The following is a 13,432-nucleotide window of genomic DNA, read 5'->3' as shown; positions in this document are numbered from 1 at the left end:
ATTACTTGAACCAGCCCTACCCCCCACAACTTTAGCCAAATGACCCCCAATTTCAAATGCCTTCCAATTATTATAAGGTAAATTACGATTGACAAGCTTCTTTAACAAGAATGGATGTTTTTGCCATTAAAATGGGCAGTGTAGGTGTTTTCCTGGCCTCCACTCACTGCCGACTATGCTCCCCCATTGACTTGCATTGGGTTTCGTGTTTCGGGCGATACCCGACTTTTCGCGATAATCGGCCGATTCCACTCGACTCGACTTCTAAGATAGTCGGGTTTCGCGAAACACGGCTCGACTCTAAAAAGGTCAAGGTCGCTCAACCCTAATCGTACCTATAAATTTATATGTTTCTTGAAACTTCTGTTACTTACATAAAGGAAAATTTGGTGTTGCGTGTTCCCTATTGCTTAAGCTGTTTTCTTTAAGGTGTACTTACTTTCCCGTGTTGGAGGTAGTGATTTTCTGAGTAGAGGTACGGCAGCTGTTACTGTATATAGAGGATCGTTATGATCACATTGTCACCGAGATAGATATTTCCAGCTGCAATTATAACTACGAACATCATCTCCGAATACTTTCTATGAATTGCCTCCCACAGCCTGTAAAGCGTTCTGTCACATATAATAATAGAACCGCTTGCCGAAATGACTTGCCCAAGTATCTTCTAGATTCTCTCCCGATAAGCTTGCTGTAAAATTTAATTAGTCCCGCTATCGTTAAATACAGTGGGTGCGGAAAGTATTCAGAGCCCTTTAAATTTTTCTCTCTTTGTTTCATTTCAGCCATTTGGTAAATTCAAAAAAGTTCATTTTTTTCTCATTAATGTACACTCTGCACCCCATCTTGACTGAAAAAAAACCAAAAATGTAGACATTTTTGCAAATTTATTAAAACAGAAAAACTGAAATATCACATGGTCATAAGTATTCAGACCCCTTACTCAGACACTAATATTTAAGTCACATGCTGCCCATTTCCTTGTGATCCTCCTTGAGATGGTTCTACTCCTTCATTAGAGTCCAGGTGTGTTTAATTAAACTGATACGACTGATTTGGAAAGGTACACACCTTGTGTGCATGTCAGACCAAATGAGAATCATGAGGTCAAAGGATCTGGCCAAGGAGCTCAGAGACAGAATTGTGGCAAGGCGCAGATCTGGCCAAGGTTACAACAGAATTTCTGCAGCCAAAAATAATAAAAAGTAAAATAAAAATTATAAAAACGAATTAGTGACCTAGGAGAAGGCTTGCGGGTGGCTGGCAATATATAATTTAATGACCCATTGTAGATGTCATGCTGAGGTTACCGCAAACTGTGCCTCTGTACCGCCACAATTACACAAGAGCTATAATTACCCCATAAAAATGCATTCATCAAGATAATTATTTTGTTAAGAAAGCTACAATTTGACGCCGCTGTTCGCGACTTTACAGCTCCCGATTCTAAAATAATTGTCAATTTGCTGAGATGTTATTTTGAATGTAGGATAAATTCCTAATACATGACAAACTCAGCTACAATATAGTTTTAAAGGTGAACATACAATAGATTTGGCATCTGGAAGGTTGATTGAGCCATAAGTGTGCTTGCATTTACCACTAGGGGGAGGTTAGGGAGGGAAAAACCTGTATACGAAGAGCTCCTTAACTCCCCCTAGTGGTGGCTGCAGGTAACAAGAATTGTAAAATGTAAAGGAACCTGGTTTTATGTTTCTAATCTGCCATAACTTCCTTGTTACTTTACCTCTTTTGCTTTTTAAAGGTAATATAATAAGTTCTTTAAAAAATCCTTTATATATAAATTACCTTCCTGCTCTGGAGAAAAGCCAAGGATGGCCATGATCAAAACCCATCCATTCTGGCTTGATTGACACCTCTGAGTGCAGGTTATGCCTCTTCTAGCTTGTCTGAAATCCCACTCATACACTGTTATCTGCTTATTCCAGAGCATGCTCAGTAAATATATATACTGTGTATATATATATATATATATATATATATATATATATTTTTTTTTTTTTTTTATGGACATCTTTAGAAGTTATGGCAATGAAGTACAGTACCAGGAAATGTTTAGGGATTTACTACGGGATCAGTTCCTTAACTGTATCTTATGCAAGTGGGGTTTTGGAGCTCTGCATCACAAAATGGAGCTCATTTGCATACCTGCTCAGGGGCGGAGCGTTTGGAAGGAAAAATCCAATGTGACTCATTCTTTACCCTCCGTATGGCTGAATATGGAGACCTGGCAGGTCTTAAGATAAGGGAGGCTGCCGGAATATTGGCAGATACTAAGTAATAGGGAAAACAAGAGACAATTAATATATTACTGGCAATGCATCCTTGAGTATATCTTGAAGAAGCAGCCGGGATAATACCTGTGTGAGTTTGCATTTCTACAAATATTAATTTACAACCACACGCTAATCTCCCCGGCTCTCCAGCTTCGACACTTTAAGACGTGCAGGATGTGAATTAGACACGTGAATAAGATTTATAATTTCATTGTAATCAAGGATTCTGCTCTATAAAACTAATGACTTTGTAATCAGTGAACATGGCTCAACCACTTAAAGGGAATGTCCATTTAAAGAGCACCTCCACTTGTATCAACATCCCTTGGAATGTTGAGAACGGTACTTTGCTACATTCAGGATTCTATTGGTCGCCCTTAGCGACTGACTTTGGTGTTCTACACGACCCAAGTAGTCATGTGACCTTAGCGCTCAACTCCATGTAACTGTTCTCTGAGCTCCCACATTATCCACTAAAGTGGGGAGAAGGTGAGACTTATAGTAGCCATGACTAGTTTTCTAAAAATTTGTGCCCTGTGCAACAAGCCAAGAAAAAGCTTTAAATATGAATGCCGCCATAAAGTGTATAAAATAATACCGCTACACCATGTTTAAATAGTCAATTTCTATGGTATCCAAATAATACTGCCAATAGAAACAAAAGAGAGTCAGTACTGAAGCATTGTATATTGTATATAGCCAATATAATGCTGCACTATATGACAGTATTATATGGTCTATATACAGTCTTGCTTGAATTATATAAGGCCATGTTCACACGTTCCTGATTTCCCTGCTGTTTTTTCTGCACTAAAAACCGCAGCTCTTGGCAGAAAACGCAGGTGCGTTTTTTGGTGCTTTTTGGTGCGTTTTTTGATGCGGTTTTTAGTGCAGTTTTTTATGCAGTTTTCTCTGCAGTGTCTGTGTGTTTTCTAGGAAGTTTTTTTAGGGTTAAAATGTCTGAAAACACCCTAACCCTACCCCTAGCCCTACCCCTAACCCTACCCCTAACCCTACCCCTACCCCTAACCCTAACCCTACCCCTAACCCTAGTTCTTAAGGTAGTGGGGAAAAAAAAAAAATTCTTTATTTTATTATTGTTACTACTTATGGGGGTGATAAAGGGGGGGGGGCATTTACCTTTTTTTATTTTGATCACTGTGAGGTTATCACAGTGATCAAAATGTGCCTGGAACGAATCTGCCGGCCGGCAGATTCGGCGGGCGCACTGCGCATGCGCCCGCCATTTTGGAAGATGGCGGCGCCCAGGGAGAAGACGGCCGGACGGACACCGGGAGGCCCGGTAAGTATAAGGGGGGAGATTAGGGCACGGGGGGGGCGTCGGAGCATGGGGGGGTGGCATCGGAGCATGGGGTGGTGGGATTGGGGCACGGGGGGGCAGCCACACTCCGCCCACGCACTTCCTGCTGCAGCGGTTCTGCACCACAAACCGCAGAAAACCCGCAGATATTTTTTTCGTCTGCGGGTTTTACTGCAGTTTTGACCTCACAATGGAGGTCAAGGGGTGCAGAACCGCTGCAGTTCCGCAAAAAGAAGTGACATGGTACTTCTTTTTTACCGCAGCTATTCAGCGCGGCTTTTTTTGGGATTTTCCGCAATGTGGGCACAGCAGTTCCTGTTTTCCATAGGGTACATTGTAATGTACCCTGCATGGAAAACAGCTGCGGACCCGCAGCGGCAAAATCGCGGCGGTTCCGCATTAAAAAAAGGATTGCGTGAACATGGCCTGAAAAAAGAAACTTTCCATGAAGAATCTACTGTGATGTTGTGCCTTTCTTCTCAAGTTAACATCCCATATAATACCTCCGTGTAATACTAAGATAATACTGCTATACATATGCCATATAACACCACCATATAATGCTAAGATAATACTACTATACATATTCCATATAACACCACCATATAATGATAAGATAATACTGCTATATATATTCCATATAACACCCTCATATAATGCTAAGATAATACTACTATACATATTCCATATAACAGCACCATATAATGCTAAGATAATACTACTATACATATTCCATATAACACCACCATATAATGATAAGATAATACTGCTATATATATTCCATATAACACCCTCATATAATGCTAAGACAATACTACTATACATATTCCATATAACAGCACCATATAATGCTAAGATAATACTACTATACATATTCCATATAACACCACCATATAATGATAAGATAATACTGCTATACATATTCCTTATAACAGCCTCATATAATGATAAGATAATACTGCTATACATATGCCATATAACACCACCACATAATGCTAATATAATACTGCTATACATATTCCATATAACACCACCATATAATGCTAAGATAATACTACTATACATATGCCATATAACATCACCACATAATGCTAAGATAATACTGCTATACATATTCCATATAACACCACCCTATAATGCTATGATAATACTACTATGCTTATTCCATATAACACCACCATATAATGCTAAGATAATACTACTATACATATTCCATATAACACTCTTATATAATGCTAAAAAATACTACTATACATATTCCATATAACACCACCATATAATGATAAGATAATACTACTATACATATTCCATGTAACACCACCATATAATGCTAAGATAATACTACTATACATATTCCATATAACACCCTCATATAATGATAAGATAATACTGCTATACGTATGCCATATAACACTCTAAGATCCACAATTTATGTAAATATTATTTAAATTAATACTACCATATGGTGGTACAAAATACATCAATTGAATTTCTGAATAAGACCACCATAATGCCCTAAATAATGTTAATATCTTTTGTGTAACCAATTAGGTCTCCCATCCTTAGGGGACCTGCAAGATGATTGCTCCGTTTTCTGTCTTTAATGCCAGCCCCTATATTATTATTATTATTATTTATTGTTATAGCGCCATTTATTCCATGGCGCTTTGCATGTCAGGAGGGGTATACATAATAAAAACAAGTACAATAATCTTAAACAATACAAGTCACAACTGGTACAGGAGGAGAGAGGACCCTGCCCGCGAAGGCTCACAATCTACAAGGGATGGGTGAGGATACAGTAGGCGAGGGTGGAGCTGGTCGTGCAGCGGTTTGGTCGATCGGTGGCTCCCAACTATTTTGGCCCTGAATAAAGGTCTCCTGATTATTGGGGTGATGAGATAAGATGGCGTTCCCCTTTAGATGAGCAGAGGAGTGTAATGATGAGGGGCTTCCTATGTGCAGACATCTTTTATTCCCATTGAGCGGAGCAGCGGTAGATACACGGAACGTTCTCTCTGCAGAGCAGCGATCAGATACATTGGCTGAGATGTATTCAGGTTAGTGGCGCCCAGAAAGCTCCGCAATAACAAGGTCTAGCAGAACACGTCCTTGTAATTCCGCAGCGTGATGCTATTCTGCAGAGCATTGCAAAACAAACATAACGCTCTGCAACAAGCGGCAAGTAATTGCTTCCTCTCCAGTACCGGGAGGAGGATTGGGATGACCCTATAGGCTGATTAATCGCGCAGATACAGGCTCATGAAATATTCACAGGGACGGGATGCTCACATGGATGATAGAAGCATCAGCCTGCACTGATACATTGTAACAAACCAGAGATCTGCTGCTGATCATGTATTTATCTCACAGAGGATTGTCTAAACTGGATACCATTGTAACAAATACTCAGCTGTGAGTGACGTAGCTTAGGGCAGGTATTCAGCCTCTAGATGTGATCATGGTTGTCCATTCAGTGACAGCAAGCAGAGATATTTGTAACTGGTCTCTCACCATATTATGGACTGAGGTTGTAAAAGATAACACAGGGTTCATGAACGGGGACCATAGAGGATCACAAAAAAAAAGCGCACTCCCCCTTTAAATATGCAAATTAGCCATACAAGCCGTGAAGGAGCTCCGCCGGTAATTCTCTGCCTCCTCCTGACCGCGGTCTTTGCCCTCTGTGTCCTTAAATATTATTAGCAGTCACAAACCCAATTACATTGAGTCCAATGGTCAGATTACCGAGAGATACCAATTGTGGGCTCAAAGATGGACGAGCGGGAGCACGGAAAATTTTGGAAATAGATGTAAGCGGAAAATCAGTGTTGTGATTCGAAAGAAAAGTGAATGGTTAGGAAAGGCTGCCGTGAAAGGAAAGGTTCTTTAAGGGTTAAAAAAAAAAGTAAACTCTGTCCATCTGCAGGATGGATGTCTTGTTGGATGTTAACCTGTGCAGTACCTTTTACTGAAAACACACCCTCCAGGGACGTACACAGAAATCATGGGCCCCATAACAAACGTTTCAATGTCCCCGCATCCCCCAAGGCAAAAATAAAAAAAATATTTGGAGGGGGCACAGAAGAGCGGATCTCACAACTTTGCGACCTTTACAAAGCAACTTTTCTCCTTCTGAAGTCCTAGATTCCCCTTTCATTGAGCCAATAAAGTATGATGCCAACAAATGTGTCTCACAAACACAGTACGATACCCCTCTCAGTGAGTTCCTCCACAGTACCCTCCACATATACAGTATGATGACCCTACGGTACCCCACCTCAACTTCCCAGGCAAAGTATGGTGAACCCAACACAGTATGCTCTGCCCCCACAAAGCCCTCCATGCAGTATAATAGGCCTACATATTGTATAATAGCCCCACACATCACCACACTGTATAATGGCCCATGCTAGCCCTCCGAATAGTATAATGGCCCCCATATAGCCCTCCATAAAGTATTAAGGCTCCCACATAGCCTTCCAAATATTATAATAGCCCTCACATAGCCCTCCAAATATTATAATAACCCCCACATAGCTTGACATAAACTATAATGGGACCCATAGTCCTTCATATTGTATACTGCACCCTCCAATTCTCCATAAAGTATACTGCATCTAATAGTCCTCCATATAATATAATGCACCCTAATAGTCCCCCATATAGAATAATGCACTCCACATTGTCCTCCATATAGTAAAATGCACTCTGTAATGCACCACCATAGTCTTATAGTATATTCTACTCTAACAGTCCTCCATATAGAATAATGTATTACCCATAGTCCTCCACATAGTAAAATGCACCCCATAGTCCTCCATATAGTGTAATGCACCCTCCATAGTCCTCCATACAGTATAATGCACTGCCCATAGTCCTCCATATAGTATAATTCACTCTATTAGTCCTCTGTAAAAAATAATGTACCACCCATAGTCCTCCATATAGTAAATGAACCCCATAGTCCTCCATATAGTGTAAATGCATCCTCCATGGTCCTCCATACAGTATAATGCACAACCCATAGTCTTCCATATAGTATAATGCACCCCATACTCCTCCATATAGTTCAATGCACTCCTCATAGTCCTCCATATAGTAAAATGCACCCTCCATAAAGTATTAAGGCTCACACATAGCCCACTTAATAGTACAATGGCCCCCCAAAAGCCCTCCAAATATTATAATCCCCTCCAAATATTATAATAGCCCCAACATAGCTTTTCATATAAAATACTGGGCCCCATAGTCCTCCATATAGTACAATGCACCCCCTTAGTTCTTCATATAGTATAATGCATCCTAATAGTCATCCATATAGAATAGTGAACTTCCCATAGTCCTCTATATAGCATAATGGACCCTCCATACAATATAATGCACTACCAATAGTCCTCCATAAAGTAAAATACATCCTATAGTCCTCCATATAGTATAGTGCACCCCCATAGTCCTCCATATAGTATAATGCACCCCATAGTTCTCCATACAGCATAATGAAGTCCCTATAGTCTTCCATATACTATAATGCACTCCCCATAGTCCTCCATAAAGTATAATGCACCCTAATAGTCCTATATAATATAATGCACTCCGCATAGTCCTCCATATAGTATAATGCATCTCCATAGTCCTCCGTATAGTATAATGAACTCCCCATAGTTCTCCATACAGTATTATGCACTCTCCATAGGTTTCCATATAGTATAATGAAGCCGATAGTCCTCCATTCATTATAATGCACTCCTCTTAGACCCCATACAGTAAAATGCACTCCGCATAGTCCTCCATACAATATAATGCACTCTGCATAGTTTTCTATACAGTATTATGGCCACCACAATGTACTCATTGATTTAGAAAAAAACTATACTCACCCCTCCTCCTCATTCCGACGATACTCCGGTCTCTGCAGGAGCATTCTGAAGCGCCAATACATCTCAGCGCATCAGGCACATTGTAATGAAATCATCATGAGATGTTAGATGCCAAGGACTGAGGAGGAAGCGTTGGAAGCGTCAGCTGACTCTCCCTCTCTCATCATTTCTTTCAACTGTATCGGCCAGTTAAACTTATGATGATGGGTGTAGGACCCAGTGCTGGCGCTGGCACCGGGCTCGCCCAGCTCACGTGCCCCATAGCAGCAATGTGCTCTGCCACCATTGGAGGTACACCACTGGCACTCTCCCGTGTTGTGTGTAAGTATAGTTATACCATACAGTGCCTCATTAATGACACCATACACTGTCCTTCCTAAGTTAAAGTCGTATTCATACATTGGCTAAATACAACTTTCATAACGTTGATTAAATAAGACACTATATAGTGCCACCATCTCCATAGAAAGCAAATTACATATTGTTTAGTTCCTAATAATAGTGCCACAGACATTTATGGAAATATCACCATAGAGTGCTCAAATACCAAAATGTATTGACTAGATAGCAGCTCAATACTTAAAGTTAATCTAATAACAAAAATATAGATCGCTACCATCTTCACCCTGCAAAAAATACTTTTTATAGTGCCTAAGCAGCAGTGCCACACAATGACTTAGTAAACACCGCCACACACTGATCAGATAGCAAAATAGATTGACCAGTTAACAACTAAATGTATACATAGTAGTATAATAACAATAGTATACATTTTTGCCAGCACTAATTACAGTAAAAGTTGTATTCTGTTTAGTGTCAAAGTAGCAGTGCCGCATGATTCATAGGTAAATACCGCCATTGAGTGCTCATATGCCAAAATACATTGATCAAATAACAGCTCTGTACATAGATAATCTAATAACATTGCTATAGATTGCTGACACCAATATAAACTGCAAAAATAATATTCTATATAATACCTATGTAGAAAAGCCACACAATACTATAATAAATACCGCCATAGAGGACTCAAATGCTAAAATACAATAACTAAATAACATTTCTACACACACATAGTAATCTAATAATAGTGTTATACATTTTTGACATTTTTATAAACTGGAAAAATTATATTCTTTCTATCACTTAAGTAACAGTGGCACACAAATATCACGCAAATACCGCTATACAGTGCTCAAATACAAAAATACATTAGCTAAAAACCATAGAAAACTAATAACATCGTTATAAATTACTGATAATGAGATAGTCTACAAAAATAATATTCTACAAAGTAGCACCACATCAGCAGTGCCATACAAGGCCAAAAATACCGCCATACAGTGTTTCAACACAAATGTACAGTGACCAAATAGCAGCGTTCTTAAAAAAAAATTCTGCCCTTTTTTAGGATATGTTCTTTCCTTTTGGTGCTAACCATTTTTTTTCTTTTCTTTCACAGGGAATCACCTATTTTTTTTACACAGACATCTCCTGCTTGAATGAAGAACCTTTCTCCCCTACAGGGAAAATTCACTCACTACCTCATTTCAAGACTATAAAATGAATGAAAAACGCGTTAAGTCTGAAATATGGATGACTATGGGGGAAGCTTTAAATTATGTAATATTGGAGTATCAGTGTCGGAATGTTATATTAGTAAAACAGACCAGAAACAGAATGTACAACAGCATTATATTATATAGTGACGCCAATGGATTTTATAAAAGGGACTCCATGTAAGGGGCCAATGCCATGAAGTATATCAAATAAAATCTGCCATAGTGTTAAGTAAATAATACCGAAATCAATAAGGACAGAATACATTTGAGATATTAAAATAAAGAGTAATTCCAGTCACAGCATATTGATAAAAAATAAATTCTTGTTTTAAAAGGAAAATCAATATCTGGGAAACATTGACCTTGAGCCAACTGTCAGCCAAAGCTTACTCACCCGATAAGTTCCTTTGTTTCTGGGCACACATCAGTGTAGAAATGTACAACATGATAACTTCTGATGGCGCTCAAACCCAAAATGAGAGGAACATCCATAACATGGTTAGTTAGGACTGATATATTATCGTCCCATAAGTTCTAGGATATAACTACTATAATACTGCCCCCTATGTACAAGAATATAACTACTGTAATACTGCCCCTATATACAACAATATAATGAATATAATACTTTTCATATATACAATAATATAACTACTATAATACCGCCCTCTGCATACAGTAATATGATTAATATAATACTGCTCCTATGTACAAGAATATAACTACTATAATACTGCTCCCTATGTACAAGAATATAACTACTATAATAATGTCCTCCTTATACAAGAATAAAACTACTATGATACTGCATCTATGCATAAGAATATAACTACTATAATACTGCCCCTATGAACCACTATAATGATGCCCCCTATGTACAATAAGATAATTAGTATAATACTGCCCCTATATACAACAATATAACGAATATAATACTTCTCATATATACAATAATATAACTACTATAATACCGCCCTCTGCATACAATAGTATGATTAATATAATACTGTTCCTATGTACAATATAACTACTATAATACTGCTCCCTATGTACAAGAATAAACTACTATAATACTGCCTCTATGTACAAGAATATAACTACTATAATACTGCATCCTATGTACAAGGATATAACTACTATAATACTGCCCCTATGTACAAGAATATAACTACTATAATACTACCCCCTATGTACAAGAATATAACTACTATAATACTGCCCCTATGTACAAGAATATAACTACTATAATACTGCCCCTATATACAAGAATAAAACTACTACAATACTGCCCCTATGTACAAGAATATAACTACTATAATACTGCCCCTATGTGCAAGAATAAAACTACTATAATACTGCCCCTATGTACAAGAATATAACTACTATAATACTGCCCCTATGTACAAGAATATAACTACTATAATACTGCCCCTATGTGCAAGAATATAACTACTATAATACTGCCCCTATGTACAAGAATATAACTACTATAATACTGCCCCTATGTGCAAGAATATAACTACTATAATACTGCCTCCTATGTACAAGAATATAACTACTATAATACTGCTCCCTATGTGCAAGATTATAACTACTATAATTCTGCCCCCTATGTACAAGAATATAACTACTATAATACTGCCCCTATATACAAGAATAAAACTACTAAAATACTGCCCCTATGTACAAGAATATAACTACTATCATACTGCTCCTATGTACAAGAATATAACTACTATAATACTGCTCCTATGTACAAGAATATAACTACTATAATACTGCCCACTATGTACAAGAATATAACTACTATTATAAGAATAAAATGCTATAATAGTATCTATGGATAATTTTATGACTTTAAACAAAAAGACAATGATTGTGTGACTGGATTTGTTCTTTATGATCTTTTTTGTTTGTGAAAAAATATTACAATGGACGCTGCTTCCAGACTGTTTTTATAAGGAAACATCACCGGACTGAAAACAAATCCATATCCACATGGAACCTTATAGAAGATGATGGATGTACATAAGAATCACACAATATTCAAAATATGGAAAATCCGGCTATAAACATGGACTGAGAAGAAGTTGCCTGGAGGACTCCGTGTCTTTGGGTCCAGAACTATTGACCACGACCATAAGTGGCACAATTAAAGTGACGATTAAAGCTCAATTACAAAATTAAGGCTCAACCTAGTTTGTCTTCTCAAAGCCTGGAACTTAAAAGAGAGGACTGTTTGTTTCCATTCATAAACTCAAATTGCCCATTATATTGTCCCAGGAGGGGTGGGGTTTGCAATAAAGGGGAGTGGCTTAGGGAAATGACAACTTCTACAACGTCATGTGAGTTTTTTTGTTTAATGAGGGATACCCTTAATTTTGAGTTAATTTAAGTCTTGACGTCAATCATCCAACTGACCCCTTCAGATACCCCTTTTTTTTTATACAACTGCTATCATAATCGGGCACCCTTAAAGGGGCATTGACCCTATATTCTATATCCTGTATTTTAACATTTAACTCCTTCTTCCCAAACTGTTGACCCAATCCATGATGTCCTAATTGTTACAAATTTTGGAAGTTTCGGAAAATGTGTAAAAGAATGGAAAAAAAATGGCTGATCTCCTCCTCCATGTAACCCTTTAAATAAATGTGCTCTAGTTAATGTGGGAAAATATGCTAAGCACCCCCTGTGGGTCACTTTACATTAAAAAAAAAGATTTTTGTGAGTAGGTGGAATCCCCCTTTAATGCCCCATAGTATATCCATATATTGGCCAGTGGTCAGGGAAGGTTTGTCTGCTGTGCGCTCTATGCAGAATAAAGTCTATGGAATGTATTTTGTAATATGATGTAAAATATACAATTTATTTAGTGACTTATTTAAAGATGAATATTTAATTCTGATAACAAGTGGCGGACCCCCAAATCTGCATCAATAATTTTTGGGGTTCAGCTACTCTGAATGATTACAAAATAAAGTTTCTTTTGAAAAGTGAAACCTTTGTGGGTCTGTACAATATAGCGCATGTGCAGCGCCCCAGAGACCTGGTCGTTGCAGTAGTATTGCTCTGCCGCTAAGGGGAGTGATGGTACGTCTGATGGAGTTCATTTGACCAGGTATCACCAGCACACATTACACTTCGCACTCCGGCCACTAGGGGAAGCAAAAGGTTTTATTTATTAGGCCACTCCTCACACTGGTAAAACTAGGGGTTGGATAGGAAGTTAGTCAGAGGCTGACTGGGTTTTGTCCAGGCAACATCCTGTGGCAGGGGGTGTTGCGGGGGGAAGATTCAGGGGGGTCCCTGTCAGGCGTGGGAACCTGGCAGGCACCTAGCGATAAGGATAGAACGTTACGGAGCCGCGCC

The 13,432-nt window shown here is 38.5% G+C and overlaps 1 protein-coding gene across 1 annotated transcript in view; it reads left to right on the top strand.

Moving 5' to 3' along the window:
• Positions 1-13,039, top strand: part of LOC138664190 (urotensin-2 receptor-like) — a 56,372-nt gene extending 43,333 nt beyond the window's left edge. The window contains exon 2 of the mRNA XM_069750671.1: positions 9,961-13,039. The gene's annotated coding sequence lies outside the window, so the exon portion shown is untranslated. The remainder of the gene's footprint in view (positions 1-9,960) is intronic.
• The last annotated feature ends 393 nt before the right edge of the window (positions 13,040-13,432 follow it).

The sequence above is a fragment of the Ranitomeya imitator genome, chromosome 2, assembly GCF_032444005.1.
Source record: "Ranitomeya imitator isolate aRanImi1 chromosome 2, aRanImi1.pri, whole genome shotgun sequence".
Lineage (NCBI taxonomy): Eukaryota > Metazoa > Chordata > Amphibia > Anura > Dendrobatidae > Ranitomeya > Ranitomeya imitator.
Note: the sequence above shows the minus strand (reverse complement) of the source record. Positions and strands in the feature narration are given on the sequence as shown.